The following is a 15,056-nucleotide window of genomic DNA, read 5'->3' as shown; positions in this document are numbered from 1 at the left end:
CCGCCTGACGCCTGATGGTGCTGGGCAGCATCAAGTCCTTGGTCCCTATGAGACAACAGAGAGCAGGATGTGCCCTTTGCAATGATCCTGGAAGAAAACAAAGCTGGAGCTGGCGCTTGGGCTGGCGTTGGAGCTGCAGCTCCCTGCCACGGGCTGAGTGATGCCCTGCGAGAGGGGGCGATGCTCAGTGTTAAATCACGCTAGCAGGGATCTGGGCCGTGTGTTTGAAGCCGCTGTACAACCCCCTCCCCGCTGGCCGCAGGGGCAGCAGCAGTGCTTTGCTACCGAGGGGTGACGCAGGGTCCTTGCCCGGGGCAAAGCTCCTGCAGCGGCAGGGACAGCAGTCGGGCTCCCTTGGCGCAGCTCAGCACCTCCCAGATTGCCTACGGAAACATCCTGGGACCTCAAACACCCCTTGGATTTGTGTATTTTTTCAATCAGCCAACAGCTCGGCCTGACTTTTCCCTGTTTCTACATAAATACTTACAATTCTCCTGAAAAGGCCTTTTAAATTTTTCCATTTTAAACATGATCTGGAGGGTAAAAGGAGAAAAAAAAAAAAAAAAGCTGTGTGTAGCCAAGATGGACAATATTGGCTGCTATAGGATTTATGCTGCATCATTGTTATATTTGGCTTTTCCTAATGTCAATACCAACTGTGTTTATAAGGCTGCATTAAAAAGATAAAAAAGGAACCAGACAAGGACAGTGCAGGCCAAACTTTGGTACCAGTGAATCAGTTGAATATACAAAGCAGCCGCTTTAAAGTCCAGAATCAATATTTTCACATCAGAGTGCTGCACAAAACACAAACCAGAGAAACTGGGGAGGTTTTGACAGGATTTTCTTTGGAAAGCCGTGGCTGGGCTCAGGCAGCCCTGGAGGCTGGGCTAGCGAGGAGTCAAGGCTGCAGGAAGCCTTTACAGGAGCTTTGTGATGGGAAACATCCAAGTGTTTTACGGCTTCACAGCTGTATGGGCCAAAGTGGAATTTACTGGGCTACAACTATTTTCCACTGGAGCTACTGGGAGCTGTAGCTGCTACTCTGTGGGATAAATTTGTTCCTGTGGTGACTTGAATTTCCTCACATGAAGAAAAACATTTCCCAGCCAGTTTATGTGTCCTAAAATATACTGAGAAGGGGAAGGTCGCGCCAGACGGTGCAGAGCAGATAGTAACCCCATCGCTTGCACCCCTCCCGGCTGACTGTGCTGCCGAACAAACGGCGCTGCAGGGATGATAAGTTGTAACGCTGCCACTTGAAGAGTAAATTGCTGCTTTGTGAGTGAAAGCAGCATGGTTAGTTTGTCAGATATAACTTGTTTCTGTTAGGAAGGAAAAGCTCAAGCCAAGGAGCTTCTCTCCACAAAAGCAAAATTTGTAAAGTAATTCATACTAGCAAGCTATTAGTTTTCTGATCAAAGCGTGTTTAAGATTAATGGAGAATCTATCCGTATACAACATGTATATGCACATAATACCATGTCTCAGCCGCTGTCTAGCTCCAGGAGACGGGAAGGTGGGGCAGCAGTAAGAAAAGCTGGATTCATCCAGGTGGAAGGCAGTGTGGCACACAGACAGCTGACTTCGGAGAAGAAAAGAAAGAAAAAGCCAAATAAACCCAATATCAAAAAGCAAAAGCATCCTGAGATGTGAGAGTGCCTTGATGCTGGGCTCGGTTCGCCTTTCCTTCTTTGAGATTATCTTTTATCAGTTCACTATTGCAATTTGAGAAAAAGTCTTTGAAAATAAGATTGGAGTGAACTCTTAAACTCTAAGAGCAAATCCCACATGGCTATGATCTTCCAGGGTCCGCTTTGCTTTTGCCTGGACGCCTGCACGAGGAGGGCCAGGCTCTCGAGGGGCTTCAAGCATCCTTGCCAGGGAGGGAAGACACCGCTAAGTCAGGGACACAAAAAATCCCTCAAGTCCAGCGCTGACCACCATGAACCACTACTGGAAATCACCATCCCATGAAGGTGACCCAGCGGCTCAGGCTGGGTATGAGGCGGTGTGAGAAGGGCAGAAGCAAGCCCCGAGTACACCCCTAGATACTGTCCAACAAGGTCAAGCAGCTCATCTCCCCAGCCTACGACACTCCAGCACCTCCTATTTATCCACCCAGCACCCGTAACTGCCTCGCTCAGAGCTTTAATCAGCTGCAACATAAATGCACGGGTGCAGCGAACTGATGGCAGCACGGAGGCAGCCTCACCGTGCTCAGGGTGTCTCATGGCGGGGGGCAGAAAAGCGGGCTGTGTGGGGTAGCCACCACTGCGGTGTGGGGCGGGGAGTGGGGGGAGAGTTGCAACCCCCCTCCCATCAGACCCGGGCCCCGATGGCAGCTCTCGGATGCTGCAGGGGTGCAACCACACTTCTCGAAGCACCTGCTCCACACGCCAGCCTCACCAGCCAGCCCCAAGGGTGGTGGGGAGCTCCCTGTGCGGTTTCGCCTGGGTTAGGGCCACACGCCCAGTTTGGGAACACTCCTGCTGGGATGGCCTGTGAGCAGCTGAGGCCCTCCAGCCCGAGGTGGGCAGCCACGGATCGTGCTCCTGAGGACCCCCTCCCTCTTGCCCTGCGGTGGGGAGAAAAATGAGTCACCAGCACGTCCACAGGTGTGCTGTTTTGGCCCATTTCAGGGTGGGTTGAGCCTCTGGGGTACTCTCACCGCCCCCCACCATTCTGCCAGCAGAGCATGCTGGGGGGCATCCAGGATGCCGCAGAGGGCAGAAATGTCCCAGGAGAGCTTTAACTGGGGAAAACACGTATATTGTGCAGTCTCCCATCTACACCCATCCTTGGCTTCTTGGGCAACTCTGGCTGCCTGGTTTGCCCTATTCCTGCTCCAGAACGGCAGGGACTGGTTTGCCAGTCCAAGCTGACGGGATGTTGAAGAGGCCAGGCTGACTCAGCAGGGGCAGAGGGCTGTGACTCATGCCGGAGGGTGGATTTCACCCAAGCCCTTCCTGCCTCACTGCCTGCCTGCCATGATGCCAAGGGCGCTGGCTCCGTGGCGGGCTGCCGCGCAGCTGCCGGCCTCCCAGTCGGCAAGGTGATGCCATTGGGATCGGTGGTGTTTTGCACTAATCACCTGGATCTGCAAACCAGGGGTGGGAAGGAGCAGAGCGCCACGGGAGCGGCAATGCCAGCTTGCAGCATGGGTGCGCAGGAGGCAGAAACATGCTGGGTGCTGCAGCCAAGTCCCCCTGGGATGGCGAGGACCCCCTGAGCTCTGCTGCGGGGAAGGCAACGGGGATGCTGAGCCTGCCCAGCTAACAGGGCTGGGATGGAAACCCCAGCGGTTTGCAAACACAGCTCGGAAATGCCCGGCGGGTCAGGAGATGAACCACAGTGTGCCAGGAAGGGGGAAATGGAGCGGTGAAGTAGGAAAAAACTCTGATAAGGGCTTTGTAATCAGAACAAATATTGAGTGATTCAGCAGCAGCAGCAGACGGAGGGAAGGAGTAAAGTATACTTCTTGCAATGTTTGACTTGCTGGCTGCGACAGCGCAACAGGCTCAGACAAAGCAAAGCAGCAAATGCAGTAAGCAGGCAGCTCCCCTCATCGCCCTGGCACCTGCTCAGCTTCTGTAGCAGGGACCCCAAAAACCTGGCCTCCGGGCTTCATTCACCTGAAAAGATGCCTCCTCCTGCAGCAAGCGCGGGTCCCCGTCCCGCAGGGATGGCAGCAGCACTCGGCACTGGCCGCCAGGCAGGAGGCCAGCACAAGCAGCCGGGTTGTTTGCTGTGTGTCCCAGTATACAAATAGTGCTGGCAACCCACGCTACCTCTTTGGGGATGTTGCAAGAAATGCAATCCCCTCCTAGCCAAGCCTTGTAACAGCGGCGAACAGACGAGCAGCAACCAAGTGTCCTGACAGCCTCTGTTACTTGCTCACACAGGGCAGGTCTGCCTTCAGCCCTAGTTTCACCGTGCTGGGGTGCAGTCCCCCCAGTGCTCACACCACCTGGGCCTGAAGCTTGGTGGCTGGGTCAGCGCCCGGCACAGCTATTGCCTTTCATTTCCCCCCAAATCCCCACAGCAGGCAGTCAGGAGAGGGCTTGCTCACTCCCTTTCCTGGGGAGGCACTGGGACATGTCACGAATGCTCCACAGAGGGCTTTGCTGTGCTCAGGCTTTGAAAAGATGGTGGGGCTTCAGGTCACAGGTGGGCTTTCCATCACCATTGTGAGGAATGCAGGAGCCCAGGCTGAGCACCCCCCTTCAGAAACTCAGACCTCTTGATTGAGGTCTTGAATGAGACCTAGAGCTGCGATGTAAGAAAGCAAACGGGGGGAAAAAACAGCCCAACCTCAGCACCTCCCAAACCCATGACCCAAAGTTTACTTCTGAAAATCCAGGCTCTCACCCCATACATAAACCACAGGCGCACTTCCTGCTGGCTCCACCCTCGTGCCCATGGCATGGCCATCGTCCCACAACACCTGGCTGGCAAAGAAATATTCATCTTTCCTAGCAGAGGCCGATGCCAGCTGGGGGCCTCTGACGTGTGGGACCCCCACACCTTCAGCCCTTTTGCTCTTGGCTGTTGCAGATGGGGCATGGCTCAGAGGAAGGCTGGTGAGACACCTCTGGTGCCTATGGAGAACCAGTGGGGCGGGGAGGAAACAGCCAAAATGGCAACAAAAAAATAGTAGTGGATCATATGGATCCCCACACCATGACACAGAGGAGACTGAGGAGGTTCCTTGGTTGCACATGTCCTTCCACACTCCCTGCACCCTTCCCACCCGTTGTTCCAGCTGGGAGAGCCCAGTGGGGTGTGCCACAGCGGGGCTGGGCTGTGCGTGCAGTGGGGCTGACAGCTGCTCTGCCGGAGCTACACGGCAAGGAGCGGGAACCACTGCCTGTGCTGGGAGCAGCTACCTCCTTCCATGGGGAAGGGTGAGCACCCCCCATGGCGCTGAGCGAGGGGCAGCGCCTGCCCTCCCCGCCGGCAGCGGAGGGGGCTCCCAGCCATGCCATTGCCAAAGCTGGCATTTCAAAACCATGGCAGCAGTCTGCTCACATGGTGTGGACCATGATGCATCCCTAGCCAGATGGGCAGAGCTCTGCTTATCTACACCGGCTTCCAGCGCCAACTGAGCGAGCACAGCAGCAGCTTGGCAAGCTGCGTAAAAGAACACCAAACAACCCCCAAAACAAAATATAGGCACAAACAGTGATAAAAACAACTTTTCAGAAACCGCTTTTACACTTCCTCCTTGGTACGATGCTGGTCCTCCCCAAACAGGGAGCTGAAACGCTGCTGGAGGATCATGGGCAACAACACAAAAGGAGAGGGAGGAGGATAAACGGGACAATGGGAAGATCATGTAGGTACCGAGCGAGGCACATCTGCTGGCTGCCGTGACTGAATGTGGATTTGCAAAGACTTGTCCAGCGACTGACCAACCTGCAAGTGTCAAGGTGCAGCTGAGCATGACCTGCTAACCAGACTACTGAGACGGAGTCCTTCCGAGACCTGTGGTCACTGGCTAAGTTGCAGGGAAAAACAACCAAGCAGAGGATTTTACCCCCCTGGAAAGCACAATTCATGGGACAAAAATGCACGGCCCTGCTGTTGCCTCACCGTCTGAACTTCCCCGTCAGCGTAAGTCAAATATCACCGGGATTACAGCAGCCACCACCGACTGCAGCTCCTGCAGCTGGCGATGCATGGGTTCTGTTTTGCGGCTGGGGTTCATCGCTGCGGCTGCAGCCCTGTGCTTCCCCCCCCCACTGTACCTCCCCAGCCGTCTCCAGTGGCTTTGCCAGTGAAGAGGGACAGCAATAAGTGGGATGTGGCATGAGTCCGGGAATGTGTTACCAACGTGCTGGTCTGCACGTGGGGAAAACATGAAATGTGTGTCACAGGCTTCTTGCCGTGGGTGCTTGCTGCTAAGCTGACTCTACACTGAGATTTTGTGCCCCATCTTCATAGTCCTTTGCCCACGGGAAAAGAGGTAGCGAAACACTGGGGACCTGCCAAGAAAGCCCATAGCTCTGGCAGCCCTGCCGGAGCCTGGTGAAGAGCTGCTGCCATGCCACACACTGCCCCGAGACTGCCCAGCGCCTGTGCTGGCCACTTTCCCTGCCCACGCCCCGGCCCCAGCCGGCTGCCCGGGCAACTTGGTAGTGCAAGAGCCATGGCCCGTTGCATCATCCTTGCTCCACCTCCCTGGGGCAGGTCTCCATCAACCCCAAACCTGGCAGCTTCCCCTGGGGCATCTTCACCAGCTGGCCCCAGATGGCTGAGAGGAGCTGGGGCAAGGCTTGCCTTGTGTCCTGGAAAATAAAGCGACGTATTGTATTGTTTCCTGGTCCCATGCTATGCCAAAGTCAAGACCTTCCCAGTTCCCAGTGAGCAGCACCAGTTCCTGGTATTCTCCTGAGACAGAGTGGGAGCACCCTCCTTCAAGACCTCCGTGCCAGCTCCTGCCTGCTTGCAAAGACTTGCCCCAGAGGGACGGGGTTGATGGGTTTTCAAGTGCCTGGGAAGGGCTGTTGTGGGCATGTATTCAGCTTTACCATTGCCAGTAAGACCATTTTATTCAGATTCCTGGGAGACCAGGAATGAAGGCAAAAGCGGAGCAATTAACCTCTGAGGAAAGAATAGAGAGGTGAAGGTTTAAGGGCAGGGCAATTGTTTCTCAGCAAAGTGAGGCTCGAGTGCTGCCAGGAATGCCTCAGTAATACCGTGAGAGACAAGCTGGTCCAAAAAAGTAGCTCCCCTTGGCCTGCAGAGCACCCAGAGATGCTGCACATCCTTCTCCATGGCTACCCGCTGCCTTTCTTCTGGGCTGGGAAGCATGGCAAAGCTCTCTGTTCTCCCGGCCACCAGCAGCAGGGTGGCCTGTGGCTCTACCACCAGCCTGACACAGCAGCCTTAAAAGCAGAGGCAAACCCTCTTCGCCTAAAAATAAAGTCATCAAAAGCTTTTGGCTTGAGGGAATCCATGAAATGACCTTGGGGCACCCAGATGCATCTCAGGGGTGTGGAGGGAGGGAGCAAAGCCATCGCTGGACATCGCTGTATTGCACCCACAATTTTTCAGGCCTTCCTTTGTAGGCTTTTCTATTTTTGACCTTCCACCTAATCGCATAAGCTGCTTTCTAGAGTAACTACAGCATTCGCAGCTTTCATTGACTTCCTCTGAAAACACGAGCCAGGACTGCCAGCAGGGAGATGCCAGAGCCGCGTTTGCTTTGCTATGGTTTACTCACCCGGATGGTCCATGGGCTTCAAACCATGCCGGGCAGGCAGCCGGGCGAGTGAAGGCCTAGCAGTGTCTGGGTGGCATCTGCCACTGCATATTTTGCTGGTGACTAAGAAGCAAAATAGCTGATAAAGGAAGAGAGCTGTTTGTTTACAACTCTCTCCACACAGCAGAGGCTTGTCGAGAAAGCCAAATCACTCTCCACTCCACAATAAGCAGTGGGCGTTGGATTTTAAAAAGCATCTCGCCATGACCTTGATGGCCCATTTTATGCATTGGTGGCATGGAAGGGAGCCCAAAGGTGAAAAGGCTTAATTAGTAATACTTCAAGCTGATTACTACAGCCCATATATAGGGTGACCTGCATCTACTATCACTTAGCCTGGTAATGACTAAGTACAGCATGTGGTTTAAATATCTCCCTAATGCTAAAGCTAAATGCATCTATAGTCCTAACCCTCTAATTGACTGATTCTAAATATGATAGATTAGCTTTCCATCTCATTATATGTATCTAATCAGGGGATGAGGGCGTGTATACCCTTGGACACATGGTTTTTCACTTCTACTGCCCTACAACAGCAATTAAAAGAAAATTACTTGTCTACTCGGGTTTGTTGCAGGCTTATCTTGTACCCTATCTCAGAAAGCTGCTGGACTCACTTTACGATAATAAAAATCAGCTGCAGAATCCTGCTTCTATGTGGACACAAAGATTTAGAAACGTAGGTGTTGCCTGTGTGACCTTTGCCTGATGACCCGACATTGGTGTGGGGCTCTTGCCACCCGTGGTCACTGCCCCATGGACAATCAGCTCACGGGCAGCAGTGCCCAGTGGGAGAGACTGGGAGCAAGGAGCAGGGGAGGGTCCTGGCACAAACTATAGCTTAGGCTTCGGTTGCCCGTTCTCAACTAGGATGCTTATTTAGATATTGTCTAAAAGAATTTTCCCAATTCCAGCAACCAGCTGTATGGGGTGCCTTGTCCTGTGGCCATCAAGCCCAGCTGTAAGGTCCTGCACATCAGAAGCCTCCACTCCCCCAGGAGCTGCTCACCGCAGCCCCAGCCTGAGCACTCCACAGCAGGTGGGTGGAGGACTAAGGCAAAGTCCCCGAGTGACCTCATGGGCATCTTCCAGCCCAGCTGAGCACTAATAGGCTTGCTGCATTTAGGCTTTCACTCCAGGTCTGGGTAGCTCCGGGCACCTCCTTGCTCGTGCCTTGTCTCTGCCTAGGAACCAGTCTCCAAAGCAGGGTGCTACGGGTCAGCTGCCTGGTGTGAACTCCAGCTGCTGCTGGGGGACTCCTGAGCCATTTGTTAGTGCTCAGGAGTCCCCAAGAGAGGCTCACGCTCCTCCAAAACCGAAGGGCATGAGGGCTTGTTTTGGTTGCCTGAGGTCACCCTCAAAATCTGGCCACCACTGACAGGCTACCTGGGGACCTCCCCCTGCCCCAGGAGGCATGTCCCCTCCTGCTGAGAGGAGAGAGCATCTGTCCATCCCGCCCACCCCTCTGCCTGGGCATGGCTAAATGGGAAAAAGGAGGAGCTCACCAGCTTTTTGCCCAAGATGCCTTCAGAGGACCTGAGGATCACCCACGTCTAGCCAAGCTCCATTGTTAGCACAGCCATGGGTGCTTCACTTCCTCTATGTTTAACCCCGTATAGATGCTACCGAGCCAAAACAAAGGCCCAGACACCTTTACAGTCACACCGGCTGGTCCAGACCACCACCGATAGGTCTATATGTAGACACAGAGTAATTCACCACGGGGAGATGAGCCATGTTATAATTCTGTCATTTTCCACTTAAGTGTCCCAGGCACTGATTGCAGTTTGGGGATTTTCCATCTCAGACAAATTACCAGGCTCCACCAAAATAAGTGAGACAGCCCCATTTTGGATTACAACATCGTCACCAGATGGGCACCACAGAGCTCCCCTCGGCGTGCGCGAGGGAAATGCCTGCTGCGGGCAGGAGACTCGGGGCCACGGTAAATGGTTGCACTGCAAGGAAAATTAAAGGAGTCACAGTAGCAGATTAGAGATGGCATCCCAAGCTGGAGGGGAAATTCTTGCTCATTAGAAGCAAAAACAAAAGACAACCTTCAACTGCCAGGGTGTAATTTAGACGCAGGCTCTATGTGGCAATTTTCATGGGTCTGCAGGGAGTCCGGGTGAAACTTGGGGATGAAGGTTCCCACAAGTGGAAGGATTTTGCTGAAGTCCAGGCCCAGTGAGCAGGTTTAAAGGTCATACTTGCCTATTTTCCTCGAGTTAAAACTGAGTTTTAGGCTACTGACATTAGCATTTGAAAGGGAACATTATCCTGTGACATAGGGCTCACTTGACCAGTTCCCTCAGGCAGCTGGAGGCAGGGTTTCTCCACTGTCCAGGGAAGCGGCAGAAGCACCAAGCTGAACAAACCCACCACCTAGCCTTCCTTCTGGAGAAGGGGTTAGTGATGAGCACGAATAAAAGGCCTGAGAAGTGGCAAACAGAAAGGTTGCCCCAAGGAAAGCAACATGTTCAGATATGTCTGTCAGATAATACTTAAGCTCAAGCCCCACAGTGTGTTCACAGAGCTTAAAAATAATAGTGACTCAGCTCTAGGTGAAATACTCACCCACCCGTGATCCTGCCCTCCTGCCACCAGTCAGAAGGTTTGAGCTACCAATGGCACCGCCTTCACTCCAAGTTTGGGAAACACCAACATCCCTCAAGCTAAAGGAGGCATTGGCCAGTCTTGTTGGCATCTCTGCAAACCCAACACCACCGTTCTTGGGGTGAACCTGATGCTGTGTGTCTGTTCAGAAGAAATCTGTGGTTAGCACCAAACTCTAATAAAGGCTCTTAATATTCTGTTCCTTCTAGACTGCCTTTGGGAAAAGAAAGCAAGAGCTTTCTGCAGAAGGTATCTCCGGGCAGTAGACAGGCTGGTGATGACTAGGAGGCCTGGAACTGCTTCCCATCCGAGTCTAGAAGCAGGTAAGAGGAAGACACATACACCTGCCTCTGACTCCCAGCCCAACCACAGCACACCTTGGCTGGTCTCCAAAAAGGGCTTATTGACAACTCTTGCAGTGTCCTTCTATCTTGGCATATGTGGTGGCTACGGTGGTGGTGTTGCTGCTGTTTGCAGTGGTTTGAAGATCTTGTTCCTGGAATCAACTGAGTTGAAGGTGAAACCGGTTTCGTTTCAGAAGCAGCACAGTTTTAGTTGTCACTGTTGTAGAAGAACTGAGGCTTTGACCCTGGTCCATGTTAAACATTTGGAAATAAGAAACCAGGTGATGAATAAACCCCTCATTTGAAGGAGAAGGGAAGGAAGCACGGGAGGAACTGAGTCACTAGTTTTGAGCAATCCTGAACTCTCTGCTACAATCTCTCAACTCCACTTGCACAAGGCCTGTTGCCAACAAGAGCTGTGGGAGCTCAGGGCTGGAGCAGGAGAGCTGACACCGCAGGCAAGTTCAAACGGTTTCAGGGCTACAACCTTCACACCGACATGTCACCTGTGGGAGCCCACCTGGCGAAGCCTCTGCCTCCCTCTCACCCAAGCTCGTCCCAAGCTTCCTTCCTGGGGTGAAAAGGTTTGGGGACGTGTCTCGGCAGTTCTGCCTGGCATGCCTTCCAACTTCCACCACCCCCGAGACCTGCGGTCCCCAAGCCTCCTTGAGAAAACTCCCCTCATGGAGGCGAAGGCATCCGCCCTCCCCACTGTGGGTGGGGGCAGAGGTGACAGGGTGACTTTCTCGCATGTCTTCACTGGTTGCCTTCGAGAAGTGCCCGAGGCACTTCTGAAATAGACTCCACCCTCTTGGTCACAACTCTGGGTTGTGACCCCGTTTCTTAGAGGACACCCTCCTGTCTCCTCTCTTTTCTAGCTTCTAACACAAGGTGTGAGAGGGGACATACCCACGCCTTCTCCCACAGCTTCCAGTCATATACAGACGTCACTGGGACATTGGCTGTACCAAAGTCCCTACCACACTGTTCAGGAACAGAAGACACCCAGATAGCCAAGCACCAACTCTTCTTCTTTTCCTTCCACGCTTTTCAAGCTCCTGCTCTTCCTCAGGCTTGGCTCCATCAGCCAGGACACTTCCCGCGGATGATGGCCCGTGAGGAGATGCCGAGTGCTGTGCCCAGGGGAAGGCAGGAGGGGCAGGAGGGGCAGCGGGCAAACGGCAGCTCGGGCTGCAGAAGGCAAAAGGTGACAGGCTTGTGCAAGGACTGATGCACAAGTTCAGAAATGCTGCTGAACAAGCCCTATGCACAGCAACTATACAGCACCTAAACGCCTCCCCAGCCTTCCTCTTCTCTTCCTTCGCTCCTGTGCCTCCTGTATGCTGCACGCCCTGTTATGTGGGTCTTGAGACAGGGAGGCAGGGGACCACACTGTGGTGACTATACACAAAGAATAGGAAGACATGGAAAAATACATAACCCATGCCCTCTGTTCTCACAGTTGTATCACCCACCTCTTGGTGTTTGGCATTTTCCTCCAAGCTCCAATGTCTGGCTTCACATCAATTCATGGACCCCAGCTTTCATCTGAAAAAATTATAATTACATGACATTCCAGCTCCTATTGATGTGGAAAAGTGCAAGTCAGAATAAAAAATATTCATAACTCAGATGTAAAAAAAAAAAAAAAAAAAAAAAAAAAGGCTTTGACATTTTATTATTTTGGAAAGCCCTTGATTTCTGAGTGAGCTGTGATTTTCAGACAACCTGACTCATCATTTCTGAATGCTTCGGTTTGGCAACCCCATACATATTTAGTAATACAAACCCTGACTTGCAGCTTCCAATGAAAATCCTAATGGCATGATAAGACAGATATTCATCTCATTCACATCATTTCCAAATATCAGGAAATTTACTTAGCAGCAAGAGTCGTAAAAGCTGTGAAATGGTCTCCCTGGGAAGGAGCAGAAACCTCCTGACTACGCATTTGAACAGCTGAGCAAACCAACAGAGAGCAGGCAGCAGCGAACAGCTCTCTACTTTCTGGCCAACAGACAGGGTGGATGATCCCAGACACGTTTTCCTCTTCATTTCTCCTGGCTCTGGGTATTGCTAATCAAGTCCTCATACCACAGTCACCGGAGCCTCTCTCATGTCCAACTGGAGAAACAGCAACTTCTGCAGAAGCACGCAGCTTCAAGGGAAAATACAGTTGCAAACCATTTAGGACTTCACAAGGAGTAAGGAACCTGTGCCAGTCTTTGAGAATGCATTCAAAGCACCTTCATCCAACAGTTAGAATTGCATTTTTTACATTAAAATCCCTTAGGCGCTTGGAGTCTGTGAGGTTTTTTTTTCCCATTGCCTATCAAGCAGTGGTATTAAAAATGAAGTCTTTGGCAGCACAGCCAGCCTGAGTAGATGCGAGATGATTTTCATCTATTCATTCTAGAACATCTGCTTCTTACCCTCAGTTTTCAAAGGCCTTGATTGAGATGTAGGCCACTGAATTTTATTGCTAAATTTCATGAACCTCTTTGAAAATGAAAGGATTGCACAGAACACAAATTTAGAGACATCAAAGGGACCTTCCCTTTTCATGCAAGCACTAAAAACAGTGCAAAGGGAACCAATTATAATTTGCTCTATTGCCAGTTTTCACCGTGGAGCAAATACAAGCATTCTATGCTTTAAACCTTACAAACCCGTGGCTGCCAGCTTAATGCACTCCTAAAGTCAGGACCAAATTAACAGACTAAAACCATCTTGCATCCATTCAGGCGAGCAATGAAGCCAAAAGAGCTGGCAGGCTAGCTCATGAAAAAAATCCTTCTTTCATTGTATCCCTGCTTTGTTTTTTAAAAAAAAACATCAGTATTTCTTTACTCATTCAATGGCAGCGTAAACACTAATTCAGCTTTTTCAAAAACGAAGCTATTGCATAGGTACTTTTTATTGAGCTGATCTTCATCCATGCTGCCGACAGAGTCTGGAGGCAGAGTCTGAAATGGCAGCTCCTCGTAAAAAGTATGAGAGAGTTCAGGGATCTCAGCCAAATGTGGCTGACTCAGGATCTGCTGACTCGAGCGGCTGAAATCATGACGTAGACACGCGAGTTCCAGGCAGGCACTGGAGGAGAAGAGCTGCCCTGAAATATGAAGCAAGGTGAAACTGAGAAATTGTGAAAATCAAGGAAATTCCTTTAGAGCAGGACACTAGGCTTCTAGTCCAATCCAGAGCTGCACGTGTGCTCTGCAGTCAGTGGCGCTCGGTTGGAGGGACCCTGGCGCTGGAAATCCATGAAGAGTGAGCTGAGGAAGAACTCTGCGATCTGATCCCTGCCCCATCAAGCCAACAAGCCCTGGGCCAAAGCAGGTACAAGCCAGCCAGGGCAGGAGCTTTTCCTGCTCCCAAGGGTGGCCTTGGACACCGGTTTGTATTTTCCAGAGACCTACAAGATTTCTGATTTCCAGTTCACAAAACCCCTAGAAGCACCTACAGTTTCCACCTGCCAGGCTGTCAGGACGCAGATCAGTGGGTGTTGCTACACTGACAAGGTCTCCAAAGGTGACTGTAGCACAATCTTCGTACTGTCAGTGCTGTAAGCAAAGCTGCTTGGACCCTGGGGCCGTGGGGATGGGATCACATTATGGTGCCGAAGGCAACACTGTGGCACCAGCTTCTCCGGCTGGAATGATTCTGTAAGGCCTCCAGAGCGCCAAGTAATAACACAACCAATGAAACCCTGGGATCATACCAACGTGCTGGTAAAAAAGTGTATCACGGTCCTGGTTTTGGCTGGGATAGAGTGAATTTTCTTCCTAGTAGCCGGTAACAGTGCTGTGGTTTGGATTCAGTATGAGAATAACGTTGATCACACGCTGGTGTTTCACCTGTTGCGAAGTGGTGCTCACCCTGAGTCAAGGACTTCTCAGTTTCCCACGCTCTGCCAGTGAGCAGGGACACGAGAAGCTGGGAGGGAGCAGAGCCAGGACAACTGACCTGAACTAGCCAAAGGGATGTTCCGTACCATGGACCGTCATGCTCAGTATATAAACTGGGGGGAGCTGGCCGGGGCCTGCCGATTGCTGCTTGGGGACTGGCTGGGCATCGGTCAGTGGGAGATGGGCAACTGTATTGTGCATCACTTATCTGTCTTGGGTTTTATTTCTCTCTCTCTTTTTGTTGTCTCCCTTTTCTTCATCATTATCATCGTCATCATCATTATTATAGTTCAATTATTAGACTGTTCTTCTCTCAACCCATGTGTTTTACCTTTCACCGATTCTCCTCCCCATCCCAGCAGGGGGGCAGGGGGGTGAGCGGGCGGCTGCCTGGTACTTAGTTGCCAGCTGGGGTTAAACCACGACAATCACTTACTGTTCTCCTGCACTGATCTCCAGGGAAGTAGAGGTTGTTCATAATCCTCGACAGTGGAAGAGTCAAAAAGCTGTCAGCACAAAATTAATAGCCAGTTCTGGTGCTCCCACTCTCGGTGGCCAGCTCAGCTGCACTTACCCCTTGCCAAGTGAGCGCGGCTGCAGTCATCACACTGGGAAAGTGAGTGGGAAACTGAGTGAGGAGTTGCCTAGGGTCATGTCTGCACCAGACAGGTGAACACTACACTTCATTCAACACGTGAATAAGATGCTACAGTAGCCCCCTCACGCAAACGCATTCATCCCTGTACCATTTCTTCCTAGATGGGAAAGCAATTCAAGCTAGCCTGCACAACTAGTTCTTGGATCATTTTTCTGGATATCTGCTCTTCCTTCCCCCACTTAACACTTACAACCTGTCTTTCCTCCTCTCTTGACCCACTTTGAAGGAGCTGGCTACCTGTAGACCAGCAAAGGGATGAGAGG

The sequence above is a fragment of the Falco punctatus genome, assembly GCF_963210335.1.
Source record: "Falco punctatus genome assembly, chromosome: 7".
NCBI lineage: Eukaryota > Metazoa > Chordata > Aves > Falconiformes > Falconidae > Falco > Falco punctatus.
The sequence above is the reverse complement of the archived record's forward strand: the minus strand, read 5'-3'. Positions refer to the sequence as shown.